This window comes from Carcharhinus amblyrhynchos, chromosome 5 (genome assembly GCF_965287045.1).
Source record: "Carcharhinus amblyrhynchos chromosome 5, sCarAmb.v2.hapA, whole genome shotgun sequence".
Lineage (NCBI taxonomy): Eukaryota > Metazoa > Chordata > Chondrichthyes > Carcharhiniformes > Carcharhinidae > Carcharhinus > Carcharhinus amblyrhynchos.
In genome coordinates, this window is record NC_137328.1 from 50,778,321 (window position 1) to 50,793,292 (window position 14,972).

The 14,972-nt window shown below is 42.8% G+C and overlaps 1 protein-coding gene across 2 annotated transcripts in view; it reads left to right on the top strand.

Moving 5' to 3' along the window:
- Positions 1-14,972, top strand: part of LOC145343021 (guanine nucleotide-binding protein G(I)/G(S)/G(O) subunit gamma-7) — a 253,139-nt gene that overhangs the window by 79,970 nt on the left and 158,197 nt on the right. Inside the window, exon 3 of one of the 2 annotated variants that reach the window (XM_080188755.1) lies at positions 1,733-1,835. The exons of the other annotated variant lie outside the window; for it this stretch is intronic. The gene's annotated coding sequence lies outside the window, so the exon portion shown is untranslated. The remainder of the gene's footprint in view (positions 1-1,732; positions 1,836-14,972) is intronic. 2 annotated transcript variants of the gene reach the window in all.

Here is a 14,972-nt window from a genome sequence, read left to right on the forward strand (position 1 = left end):
TAGTGTGCAGATTTGGGGTAGCAATAGCAGCTTGTTGGTTAGTCCATATAAATTATCTATGTGCTAGATATTAGTTATGGATGGAACTAGTTTGATAATTATCAGATAATGATTGCTGACCAATTGTTAAAGTGATCATTTTCTACTGTAGCAAGGCATCAGCTTTGGACAATTACATATTGTGCCGTTGGGAACCAATCATGTTCCTGCAGGGAAACACCAATTGGAAGACGGGAAGTAAATTGTTCTGGACCCTTCTGATTTTAAGCAATTGCCTAGGGAGAAACATACCACAAATGTAATTTTTGTGGTCACCGGGATTCTGAATAATAATAACTTCTATACGCACCTTTACTGAAGCATCCCAGGTTTCTTCACAGGGACAATATAAAACAAAATATGCCATCAAGCTATGTAAGGAGGTATCAGGTCAGATGACCAAAACCTTAGTCAGGGAGGTAGGTTTTAAGAAATGTTTTAAAGCAGGAAAGCAAGGAAGAGAGATGTGGACAGACGGGGGAGACATTCCAAAACTTAGGGCTTAGGCAACTGAAGACATGACCACCAGTAGCAGTCAGAGAGATTAAAATCAGGAATTCTTATAAGGCCAGAACTAGAGGAGCACAGATATCTCAAGGTTGTCAGGGTGGAGGATATGGAGGGATTTAAAAATGATGTGGAGATGCTAGTGTTGGACTGGGGTAAACGCAATAAGAAGTCTCACAACACCAAGTTAGAGTCCGACAGGTTTATTTGGTGGCAAAAGCCATTAGTTTTCGGAGTGCTGGCTCCCCCTTCACTTACCTGACGAAGGGGCAGCCAGCGCTCCGAAAGCTAGTGCCTTTTGCTACCAAATAAACCTGTTGGACTTTAACCTGGTGTTGTGAGACTACTTACAGGATTTAAAAACACAGATGAGAATTTTAAAATCAAGTCTTTACTTGACCAGGAGCTGGTGCAGATCTGCAAGCACAGGGGTGACTGGGACAATACAAGTTTAGACACATTATAAAATTTCAATGACTTCAGGGTTACAGAGCGTAGAATGTGGGAAGGCAGTCAGAAGTGCCGTGAAATAGCCAGATCTAGAGTTCAGGTAGGCAAGGATGAGGAGACAATGATGGAACATTTTTCAACTTCTCACACTCGCTGCCTATTCTTCCAAGTCAAGCATAGTTAGAATTGAAGCAGTGTGAAAGTTTTGGGCTCTATACTCAACCTCCACTGTTGTGCATTGTTGTAACATTTCACTGTAAGTAGTCTTCTATGTAGTTTTTGTTAAGCCTTGGGAGTGCCTTTGTGAAGGAGTATGAGTATCTTTTTGCTGTAGACTCATGATTATAAAAACTGTGCTGTAAATCTGCTGTTGAAGGGTCTGTTCTGTAGAAAGGTCACTTAGATCCGAAACGTTAACTCTGTTTCCCTACACAGGTGCTGCCACATCTTGCTATCCAGCAATTTCTGTTTTTATTTCTGTATTTGTTCTTAAATAGATTTACGATTTGTAGTTGACAAGAAGGCACTTTCGGGTCTAGAATTTAGAGCAGATCTTTGTGACGAGAGGACCACTGTATCACTAGTTGACCACATTTCTGTTTCTCTTTCCTGCAAAAGTCTCCACCATTTGGTTAAAACCATGCATTCTGATTGCAACTGCATTTTAAATCATGTGCAATATTAGCTTTCAGTGTATAGCTGCATCCTTAATCCTAAATCTTCTCTTTCATTCCAGGGAAAGCTTTACTGATCAACAGTGTCTGTGAAAATTTCTCTTCTTGATACCAATCTTCCATTTCTGCTCCTTATCTGGAAAATCCATCTCTACTTCAGTTGATGTATGTGAGATCAATGCCTTGACTTTTACTAAGCATAAGGATAAGTGTATCACTGATATTCCCAACATGATGTCTTTGTGGTTTAATGCAGTCTTAACAGAAATTTTGTGAGAAATACAGTGAAGAATGTCATGGTTAACATCAATAATTCTTTATATTCCTTTGCTGTTCCTCATGGCAATGCGTTTGTCAAAAACACCTGCAACCAACGATCCAAGTGTAAAAGAGAAGTGTTCTTTGATTGTTCTCCTTGTAACTCAAGACTTTTTCATAGCATGGTTATAGCAGAGAAATAGTTGTTTGGTCCATCATTTCTGTGCCAGCTCTTCAAGGAGCAATTCAGCTAGTTTCACTCTCCCTGCTTTTCCCTGTGGCCTTTATGTATTTTCTTTTCAGGTGTTTATCCAATTTCCTTTTCAAAACTCTGATTCAAAGTGTCTTCACCACATTCTCAGACACTGCAATCGTAACCACTTGCTTCGTAAAAAAGGTTTTCCTCATATCACCATTCATTCTTGTGCCAACCACTTTAAACCTGTCTCAACACTTGCAGTTTCTCTTTATCTACTTTGCCTATACTCTTCATGATTTTGAACACTTCTATCAAACCTCTTCTCCCTGTTCTAAGAAAAACTATGTAATTGAAGCCCCTCATCTCTAAAACTATTCTTATAAATCATTTTTGAGCCCTCTCTAAAGCTTTTATTTCCTTCCCACAACTGTGCACAACACTGTAGATGAAAGCTGAACCATTTTTAAATGTTTGTCATCGTTTCCTAGCTTTTGTACTCTAGACCTCTATTTTTAAAGCCAAAAATCCCATATGCCTTTTTATCCACTTCCTCAATCTGTCCTGCCTCTTTCAATGACTTGTGCACATAATTCCCTGAGTCTCTCCATTCCTGGACACACTTTATTCTCTCTTCTCATCCTTCCTACCAAACTGTACTATTTTATACTTCTCCAAACATTCCACCAGCCTATGCCCCCTTGAAGTGTGCCTCTTAAATCTATCACAATTCTACTGTTGATTGGAGAATTATCTTGAGCTGAATGCTTGTAAACTTTGAGCAAAGGAACACTTCTACATGAGGGCTGGAGCTATGTAGGGCATGCCTCACTGACATTTAAGATGTTGTCAGAAAATAAGACAGTGTGAAGACATGTAATAGTAAATGCCATGAGTGCTTTGTTCACCCCATTAATGATAAAATTATCATTCTTTCACATTATTCTCAAGGCAATATTCATGAACTTTTTCCTGCACTGCTTTCATGTGAGGAGTGTTATGGAGGAGGCATTAATAATCTCCCCCACTGTGATGATACAGTGCCTTAAAGAAGTGTATCTATATCATGTTTCTTGTAAGGGGCATGTTTAAAATTCAGCTTTGTTTTACACAGTGCTGATTTGTTTGAGCACCAGGCAGCTCAAGTGCTGAGAATGCAGGCTAATGATTGATTTTAGCTAGGGATGTGTTTGCGTTACTCTGAGTTAATGCATTTTCGTTTATTTGGTTTTCCCCTGGAGTTTCAGAATGGGGTTTTCATTAGGTTGATTGATAGAGACAGTCTCTAAGGGGAGACTTATGGGGAGGAGCTAAGCTTATGGAGAAAAGCAGGCAGTTACTGCCCCATCTGAAAGAAGCAAGGGGTGTCTCTGTCTCTCTATCTCTGGAGGCTGCTTTTTGGGACCTGCTTGGTGAAATAGGCCTCTCTCTCCAGAGGTGTTCTGGAGGCTCAAGGACTGTATAGCACATAAACCTGTTTGTTGCTAACTGATTTTGAAACGGGGGTTCAAGTCTATTAGAGGAATATTGCTTGAATTGGAAGTAATAGAGATCAGACTGAAAAAAACATTTTCGTTCATAAAAATACATTTCTTATGTTTTCATTCCTTCAACTAGAAGTATTATAACAACAAACATTCCGTTCAAGTGCACAGTTCCTTACAACAACAAGCATTGAAATTCAAAGCCCTGCATCAGAGTCAAAAACCATTTGTAGCTGTTAATCATAGAATCCCTACAGTGTAGGGATTCCCTCAACCCCATTGAGTCTGCGTCAACTCTATGACAGCATCCCACCCAAGCCCTATCCCCATAACCCCACATGTTTACCCCACTAATCCCCCTAACCTATACATCTTGAAACAATAAGTGGCAGTTTAGTATTGCCAATCCACTTAACCTGCATATCTTTGGACTGTGGAGGAAACCGGAGCCCATAGAGAAAATATACACAATGGGGAGAACGTGCAAACTCCATACAAGACAGTTACCCAAGGTTGGAGTTGAACCCGGATCCATGGTGCTGTGAGGCAGCAGTGCTAACTACTGTGCACCACGTCGGAATCAAACTGATAGCACATCAGCTGCAATAATGGATGGTTGAGAAATCAGTCACGCAGCACTAACCCAATAATGGAAGACTGCAGGCTTATGTCAACAGAGTGAAATAGCAAGCAATCCTTTTAATGCTCCAGGGATTTTTTTTTCAAAGAGGCTGAACTCTTAAATGCCTTGACAGCCCCCTTTAACAGATAGTTCTGACAATTACTTTTGATAATTGATTTTGACAGTTCTGTTGGCAGTAATGAGTTCATGATTTTAATACTTCCAAGGGCCATCTAACCTACTTTGGAGGCCAGGGTATCCCAGGACCAGATCCAAAGGTGCATCTTGCCTCTCCAAAGGGGTATCCTGGCCATCCAGATGAATTCAGAAGTTCAAATCTGCTTTTACCTGGTCTAATCTACACACTTCATATTTCACTTTCCTGGCAAGCCAAAATCCCATTTCAGTGGAGGCAGCTGATGATTTAAATGGCCAACTGTCTCTTTAAAACATACATGCGCAAAATATGGCTGGCCCCAATCCCACCTCCGTGAAAATGAAAAGAGCCATGTTCGGGGACAAGGCTTTCGATTTTTCCACTATTTTCACATGACAGAGAGCCTCCCTGTCGTGATGAAAATCTGGGCCATGACGTCAGTGCAGTGCAAGTAGAGGTAATTCATGCATAGCCAACTTTGCAGTCAGCTGTATGTGTTGTCAGAAAAATCTGCTAGTGCTTGTCAGTTCTGCAGTTCAGTCAACTCACCAACCACTGCAAATACACATTCAAAAGGAAATAACATGATAAAGTACTCAAATAAAACTTGAATGATATTATCAGTGTCATCACAATCCTGATAGCTTGCCTTGGAATACACTGCAAATTACATTTATTTTAAATGCAACTTAATATGTGAAACATACAAAAAAAAGACCAGCTGGTCCATTGAGCATGTTCCATTCAGCTATGTTGCATCTAACAATATCATCCCCGATCTCCTGAGAGGCAAAATGAAATATTTTTTAAAATCCCAGACGAATGAAAGGCCAAATTAATTCACCAAGAGGCCCCAGATACAGTCAAAAATGAGTTCCAATGATCATATAATATCACATATGGGTGTTTATGGATTTCTGTCCTGGTTAATAAAACAGATCCAAAAATTGGTGTGAGCTACAAGCAAGTGGTTGACTGCTCCAGGATATAAATCACAGTGAAACTTTCACTTATTTCACCGTATGTTGATGGGAATAGAACATGTTAATGTTTGTCCTTTATAGCACTGAAGAGATATGACTGGTCCATTAGTTCCAGAACATTGTAAATACAACAGCACCATGAGAATTGATGATGCTTAAACCAAACCTCAGTATTTGTACTTTTGTGGAGCTACGGTCTCAATATTTTGTATCAGTCAAAAAAAAACACATTGAGTGCTACCTAACCCAGACACCATTCATGTCAAAAATTCCATCCCTTGCTAACTTATGGTTGCTGAAAATGCATTCATCTAGGGAAAAGCATTTTTAAAATGATTTTAATGGGACCTGGGTGTTGCTGGCAAGCCAGCAATTTTATTGTCCATCCCCAGTTGCCCTTGAGAAGGTGGTGGTGAGCAGCATTCTTGAACTGCTGCAGTCCATTTGGTAATATATATATTCTGGTTAATTCAGTGGCACCCAGCAGTTTCTTCAACTCTTCCTGCACTCTCAGCCATCAATTTTATGAGTCACCTGACTTTGAACATAAGAACATAAGAAATAGGAGCAGGAGTAGGCCATCTGGCCCTTCGAGCCTACCCCGCCATTCAATAAGATCATGGCTGATCTGTCGTGGCTCAGTTCCACATTCCCACCCTCTCCCCATAACCCTTAATCCCCTCTCTTATCAAAAACCCATCAACCCGCGTCTTAAAAATATTTAGCGAGGCAGCCTCCGCCACCTCAACGGGCAGAGAATTCCAGAGATTCACCACCCTTTGAGTGAAGAAGTTCCTCCTCAACTCCGTTCTAAACCGCCCCCCCTTTAACTTGAGGCTGTGCCCCCTAGTCCTACTGTCCTTTCTGAGCGGGAAGAGCCTCTCCACCTCTATCCTATCCATCCCATTCATCATCTTATACGTCTCAATGAGATCTCCCCTCATTCTTCTAAACTCTAACGAGTACAAGCCCAGTCTATCCAGCCTCTCCTCATAGCTCAACCCCCTCAACTCCGGCATCAGCCTAGTAAACCTCCTCTGCACTCCCTCCAAGGCCAAAATATCCTTGCGTAAGTACGGCGCCCAAAACTGCACACAGTACTCCAGCTGCGGTCTCACCAATGCCCTATACAGCCGCAGCAAGACCTCCCTACTTTTATATTCAATCCCCCTCGCTATGAAGGCCAGCATCCCATTTGCCTTCCTGACCACCTGCTGCACCTGCAAGCTGGGTTTTTGCGACTCATGCACAAGGACCCCGAGGTCCCTCTGCACTGTCGCCTGCTGCAGTTTTTCTCCACATAAGTAATAATCCTTCCTACCATTATTCCTACCAAAGTGGACCACCTCGCACTTGCCAACATGAAATTCCATTTGCCAGTTCCTGGCCCATTCGCCCAGCCTATCTAGATCCTTCTGCAGACTCTCCACACCCTCCGCGCAATTTGCCGTTCCACCAATTTTGGTGTCATCAGCAAATTTCGACACCCTACACTCGGTTCCCTCCTCCAGATCATCTATATAAATGGTAAATAGCTGAGGCCCCAGCACCGACCCCTGAGGCACTCCACTAGTCACCAACCGCCAATCCGAATAGCACCCATTGACCCCCACTCTCTGCCTCCTATTTGACAACCAGTCCTCTATCCATGCTAACACCCTACCCCCAACTCCATGTCCCCTGACCTTCTGCAATAACCTCTTGTGAGGTACCTTGTCAAACGCCTTCTGAAAATCAATAAAGACCACATCCACCGGCTCTCCTCTATCCACCGCCCTAGACACATCCTCATAGAACTCCAGTAAATTTGTCAGACACGACTTCCCCTTAACGAAACCGTGCTGCGTCTGCTCTATCAAGCAATTCCCCTCAAGGTGCCTCGCTATTTCCTCCTTGATGACGGATTCTAACATTTTACCTACAACAGACGTTAAACTAACCGGCCTATAATTCCCCGCCTTTTGCCTGGCACCCTTCTTAAACAACGGCGTAACATTAGCCGTTTTCCAATCTTCCGGCACTTCCCCGGAATCCAGCGACGTCTGGAAAATAACCACCAAGGCATCCACTATCACCTCCGCCATTTCTTTCAGAACCCTCGGATGCATTCCATCCGGTCCTGGGGACTTGTCCACAATCAGTCTCTCCAGTCTGTCGAGCACTGCCTCTCTAGTAATAATAATGTCATTGAGACCCTCCAGTCCTACCACCTTTCCATCTCTAACACCCGGCAAATTATTCACGTCCTCCTCCGTGAAGACTGAAACGAAAAAGTTATTCAAGACCTCAGCCATTTCCCCATCCCCTACCACTAAGTCCCCCTTCTCATCCTCTAAGGGTCCAACGTTCACCCTAGCCAGCCTCTTCCCTTTTACATGCTTATAAAAACTCTTGCTATCCTTTTTTATATTAAGCGCTAGCCCAGCTTCATAGTTTCTCCTACCCTTCTTTATCAACTTCTTTGTCAATCTTTGTTGACATTTAAACCTCTCCCAATCCTCTTCTCGCCCACTACTCTTAGCTACTCTAAACGCCTCCGCTTTTAATTTAACACTTTCCTTCACCTCCTTCGTTATCCACGGCTTATTACCTCTCCTCCTACAGTCCTTTTTGACCATCGGAATAAACTTCTGCTGAGCACCAAGAAAGATCTCCTTAAAAATCCTCCACTGCTCCTCAGCAGACCTACCTTCCAACGCGCTCCCCCAGTCCACATTCGCCAATTCCTCTCTCATCCTACCGTACTCCCCTCTGTTCAAACAAAGGATGCGTGTCCGGGAACCCACTTTGTCCTCCTCCATCTGCACCAGAAACTCCACCATACAATGATCACTCTCCCCAAGAGGATCCTTCACCTCAAGGTCCCTGATTCTACCCGCCTCGTTACATAACACCAGATCCAAGATAGCTCGCTCCCTTGTCGGCTCCAACACATACTGTTCAAGGAAACTATCCCGGCAGCATTCCAAGAACTCCTCCTTGAGCCCACCACGTCCAACATGGGTCGACCAATCAATATGCAGATTGAAATCCCCCATAATTATGGCCGTCCCATTCCTGCATGCTGCACTTATTTGCGCGTTAACAGCCCGCCCCACCTCCAGATCATTATTCGGGGGCCTATAGACGACACCCACCAGCGTCTTCCTCCCTTTGCTGTTCCTAATCTCTACCCACAACGATTTCACTTTCTGCTCCTTGGCTCCAATATCATCCCTTGCTACCACCCTGATGCTATCCTTAATCAGCAGAGCTACACCCCCCCCCCCTTTTTCCCCCCTCCTATCCTTTCTAAACACTTGATACCCCTGGACATTCAGCTCCCAGTCCCTGTCACCTTGCAGCCACGTCTCTGTAATGGCCACCAGATCATATCCATTTGTGCTGATCTGTGCCACCAGCTCATCCACTTTATTCCGAATGCTTCGTGCATTCAGATAAAGAGCCTTCATCCCAGCCTTCACCTCGACCCTATTTGCCGGAACGCCACCAACCATACTCACGCCCCTTACTCCCTTTATTATTGGGACATCCTTGGCCTCTACCCTTACCTGTACCCTCTCCTTAACTTTAGGCCTCTTAATGTCACCTACCCTCGCACCCTCCCCCCCCCTAATTAGTTTAAAGCCCTGTCTACAGTCCTCTTTACACGATTCGCCAGGACTCTGGTCCCAGCACGGTTCAGACCCACCCCATCCCGCCGAACAGGTCCCACCGACCCCAATACTGATGCCTGTGCCCCATAAATGCAAACCCATTCCTCCCACACCAATCCCTGAGCCACCCATTCACTTCCTTAATCCTGTCAACCCTACGCCCGTCTGCACTCGGTTCAGGCAGTAGCCCAGAGATAACCACCTTGTCGGTTCTACTTTTTAATTCCATTCCCAGCTTTTCATACTCCCTCCCCAGATCCTCAGTTCTCATTTTGCCTACGTTGTTGGCACCCACATGTACCACAACGACCAGGTTCTCACCCTCCCACTCCAGGTCCCTCTGCAGCCCAGATGCGACATCCCGGACCCGAGCACCAGGCAGACAACACACCCTTCTGTGCACTTTTTCATTGTGACAAAGGACAGTGTCAATACCCTTCACCCCACTATCCCCAACTACTACTACGTTCCTTTTCACCTTCTCTTTGCCTATGCCCTGCTGCATCACTGTACCGTGTGCAGTTTGCTCACCGTCCTCACCTCCCTCGTCCTCGTCCAGACTGGAAGCAAGAACCTCAAACCTGTTTTGCAGATTGAGAGGGTGAGGCCTCCTCTCCCCACGCCCCTTCCTCCTCTCCCCACCCTCCTTCCTCCTCTTTGCTGTTGATACAGTACCTAATACAAAATGAGGTTCTTTTAATTTAACCAGGTCTTTGTATAATTAGGCTTTGCAGATTTTCTATAAAGTCGAACTGTGATTTTGCATTAATTACAGGGCATTTATTCCAGACTAATTGTCAGATTTTTGAAAATAAAACTGATATTTTAGGAGTCACTTGTGGTGAAATAAAAATAGATTTCCAAGTGATTGCTTTGTAAAGCAAAATAATGCCTTGAGCATACTTCTCTCTGAGATTTGCACTGAAATTGAAAGATTGACCTACTTAGAAGTGCTCAGTGCTCAATGAAGTTTATTTGAAAGGACCTGTACACATGATGAAACAAAAGATGATGTTGACTCGAATTTCCATTTTCCTGTTGTGCATCATATTTGCTGACCGATTACCTCACACATAGAACTGAAAGGAATAGTCATTTAACAGGATTTAAAATTAATATTCGTCACTGGAAAAGTGAACAGTTTGCTCAAAAAAGAATCCATATACAGATATTATATGCTTAATATAAAATGAATTCTTTAAGGGGTGTAGGGCACTGTGGAGTTGTTTTCGATAAAAACCTTATGGCCTCCTCTAAGTTTGTAGTCCAACTCCAAACCGGACCCTTGTACTTAACATGCATCATAAGTTGCTGTGTCAAGGAAACCTAAACATGGTTATGCTGCTTCATCTAATTGATTTCAATTATCACAATATCAGCCAATTAGTTTCATCCAGAACATGATACCAAAAACAAACTGTCAATAATGATTGTAAGGAACAACATTCCCTCTGTCAGGAGGACAAAAACGCCAGTTGCTTTTACCAGCAATTAAGGTGTCAGTTAGGGCTTCTTAAACACTGTCTGTTAGTGAGAGAGAGAGCGTCAGTGGAGAGATTCAGAGGGGCAGCAAAGGAAGGAAAAGAGAGAAAATTAAATAGCAGTGGAGTGGAACAGAAGGAGGCAGAGAGATGGATGGGATGGAAATTAAGATTTCGAAAGAATAATTGAGAACAAACAAAATGTCATGCCAGGTTCAAAATATGCATGGTGTACTTGGGGTGAAATGGAAGAAAAGGATTCCTTTCCTGGGCCTTCTACATCCACTGGGGCTAATCAACCCCTAATCCAAGTACAACAGCTACACTTTTGATGATTCTGGAAAGTGGATAGAGGAGCAGATAGGAGGGAAATATCAGGGATTAGACCTCCCCTTTCTGCGAGCAGTTGCATGTGATGGGTAGTGAAGGGGTGCCAGTGGGAATAAGCAGAGAATTTGGTCAGACAAGTCGGCAGCAACATGCTATAGCACCTGATTTTCTCCCAATTTGAGGCAGGAAAGCATGTTACAGTGCATTGTGTTTGCCAAAAGATAGCAGTCAAAGGCTGACTCATGGAAAATTTATAGTTTGTGTTCAACACCACACAAAGAAACAACATGCCATTACTCAGTTTTAGAGTGCTATGGTTTAAATTTGAATTTAAGATTGAACTAAATAGCCTCAAATATCCAAGGTCACCAGCACAGACGTCAGAACCGTCTTCTCAAAAGTCAACCCATGGAAAGCGACAGGCCCGGATGGAGCACCTGGATGAGCAGTCAGATTATGCATGGAGCGGTGGTGGAGGTATTCGCAGACATCTTTCATCTCTCTTTACACCAATCTGAGGTCCCTATCTTCTTCAAGAAGATGACCATCATCCCAGTACCAAAGATAAGCCAAGCAGCGTTGCCTTAATGACTATTGTCCGGTGGCTCTGATATACATCATTATTAAGTGCTACAAAAGATTAGCCATAGCACAAATCAATTCTGACTTCCCAGATTGCCTAAATCCACTACAGTTCGCCTAGTGTTGCAACAGATCCACAACAGATGCCATTCCCCTGGGCCTACACTCAGCCCTGGAACACCTAGTCAACAAAGGCACCTATGTCGGACTCCTATTTACTGTCTACAGCTCAGCCTGCAACACTATTATTCCACAGAAGTCATTCCAAACTCTGTGGCATGGGGCCCAGCTCTTCCCTTTGCGACTGGATCCTAGACTTCCTAACCCACAAACCGCCATCAGTAAGGATAGGCAGCAACAACATTTCCACGATCATGCTGAACATCAGTGCCCCACAAGGCTGTGTCCTCAGCCCTTTACTATATTCCTTATACACCTATTTGTGGCCAAATTCCCCTCCAACTTCATTTTCAAGTTTGCTGATGACACCACCGTAGTGGGTCAGATCTCAAATAATGATGAGACGGAGTACAGGAAAGAGAGAACCTGGTGAACTGGTGCAACGACAATAATCTCTCCCTCAATGTCAACAAAACAAAGGAGACAATAATCGACTTCAGGAAGCGCAGTGGAGGACATGCCCCTGTCCACATCAGCGGGGATGAAGTAGTCGAGAGATTCAAGTTTCTAGGTTTCCAGATCACCAACAACTGGCCTGGTCCCTTCATGCCAATGCTATAATTAAGAAAGCCCACCAACACCTCAAATTTCTCAGGAGACTTAAGAGATTTGGCATGTCTGCTACAACTCTCACCAACTTTTACAGATGCACCATAAAAAGCATTCTGGTTGTATCACAGCTTGGTCTGGCTTCTGCTCTGTCCAAGACTGCAAAAAACAACAAAGGGTCGTGAACGAAGCCCAGTCCATCACGCAAACTAGTCTCCCAGCCATTGACACTGTCTCACTTCCCGCTGCTTCGGAAAAGCAACCAGCCTAATCAAGGACCCCATGCATCTCAGACATACTCTTCCATCTTTTTCCATTGGGAAAAAGATACAAAAGTTGAGGACACTGACTAGAGAACAGCTTCTTCCCTACTGCCATCAGACTTTTGAATGGACCTACCTCATATTGAGTTGATCTTTCTCGACACCCTAGCTATGACTTTAACACTACATTCTGCATTCTCTCCTTTCCTTCTCAAATCAAAAAATTAGCAAACATGCTGAGAGTAAATTTTGTTGTAGAATAAATACAACCTATGAAATGAAAAGCTATAAAGCAGCAGAGTTTCTGTCAGGTGGTGCTGCTTTTTTTAGTGCAATTTGCCAGAAATTGGCGAAGTTTGATGAACTTTAAGTGCAAATTACATACAGTGCAAATCAGAAGCTGCAATGCAGTAGTTCAAAAGATGTTTTTCTCAAATGCAGTCCTACCCAGTTGGGCTTAATGCATTTTTCCAGCTAAAATAAGGCAAGAGGACAGCGGGGATTGATGGGACTGAACAATTGACAGGCTAAAAAGCCTTAAATAGTGAGATATGACAATTAAGTGAAGGCTATTATTCCTGGATTGAAGTAATCAACACTCTGAGTTTCTAATAATTGTAGCCATTTGTGGGTCTTGAAGGAGGTTCTTAAGATTAATTTTTTTTGGGTGCAAAGGCACTAACAGACACCTTTAAAGCTTTTAAATATTAAACATTGCTGAAACAAAATTGGCTAGTATATGCCAATGTGTAACCAGCAAGCTATTTTGTATAGTTTTATTTTAAGTAATTTTTAGTGATTTAAAATCAGGTTGCTCACGTGATGCCCATATTAAAATGCTTATTTTTTTGATCCACTCATTTTTAACTTATTATTAAAACTCCCCAGGCAACTATTTTAAATTCATCAATGGAAAATTTAATGCAAGAGTAAAAATGAATAGTAACGTAAAACACTGCCTTATTGTACTAATTTATGGAAGATTTTACATTGTGATTATCCAAGGGAGTTTGAGCAGAATTCAAGCAGAAACTTGAATCATAATTTTGCTTCAGAACACTAACTCAACTTAGAGCACAGTTTATGCCTGGATTTCCAATTGCAGATAACATGGAAATCCAAAATCCTGTTTGTGAAATACTCTGACATCTGACCACAAGAGGGTGGTATTTAAACATAGACAATATTGTTGACTTTTTTTAATGAGAGAGCATTTGAAGCAGTTTTCTTGTGATTTTCCAATTTATTATAAAATTATTCCTCCAACACCACTGTACTTCCTGTTCCAGCTGTCCTCAAGTCTGTTTGCTGTGGAGTATTTTCATTGAGGTCACTGAAGAGTACCAACAGTATATGGAAAATTTTGATTTCATATTTGCAGCAACGTGATTGTAATTTTCAAGACATTTCAAGTCAAAATTAGCATTTATACAAGTGTACTAGAAACAGCAAATGCTATAAATATTTAGCAGGTCAGGCAACAAAAGGAAAACAAGAGTCCACAGGTCATTTTAACTAGTAATGTGAGTAAGTTTGTGTGAGGGTGGTAGGTTAAAGCACCAGAAATTATGAGGGTGTTGGGAAGCCAGAAGGAGTCCACCAATTCCTGTCTTTGACCTGAGCATTTCCTGCAATGGGCTGGGAACTCCTGAGGAACAAGTGTGCCTATCATGTATATATGTTAAATAGTCATTAATTGCAGTTTTCACCAGGAATTCTGATCTCAATTCTGAGCATACAAGTTTCTTGAGTTTCATTCAATTCTCCAGGTAAAGCAAGATGAAAAGACAACAGGGATTGAGGGGACTGAGCAATTGGCAGCCAAGAAAGCTTTTCAATAGTGAGATATAACACCTGCTTCCTTGCCTAAATGAAAGACTTTTGCTCGCAGGATTTGTTCTGAGGGTGAGCTTTCACTGCTTTGGAACTGATTTCAAAGACTTGGGAGATTCTTCATGAAACCTTAGGCTTTTTCTCTTTCATCTGTGCTGCTCAGCTATCAGCCCTCTTATCAGCATGGGAATAGTTTATGCAGCTCTACATTGGACCTCTGGTGAGGAACATGAGGAGCAGCAGCTGCCTTCTCCCCAACCACCTGCTGCTCCACAGGACAGAGAGAATGAACAAGTTCATTATGCCCCCAACATAGTGGAGGTGGAGAATCAGCTTTTGGAACATGACTGAGAACCAGTGCCTCATAAGACTCAGACTCTCTTATAGCTGACATCTGCAGATTCCTGGAAAAAGTCCTCCTACAAGTAAACCAGGAAGGCATATGTTGCCATTGGACATCAATGTCACACAGCTATGAATTTCTTTACCTCCAGGACTTTCCAGGATCTAATGGTGTCTTTTGTAGAATCTCTCAATCTTGTGCCAATAAGCGTAGCTTCCAGGTGACTGATGCCACATGTGCTCAGTCCAATACTAATGTAATTTTGCTTTTAATGAGGCGTCAAAATAAGAGGGCCTTCTGCTGCTCTTACTGGAATCCAACTAAGACAGATAGTCATAGATTGCACCCTGTGACAAAGTACCCTTAAATCATCCAAGAAGAGTCA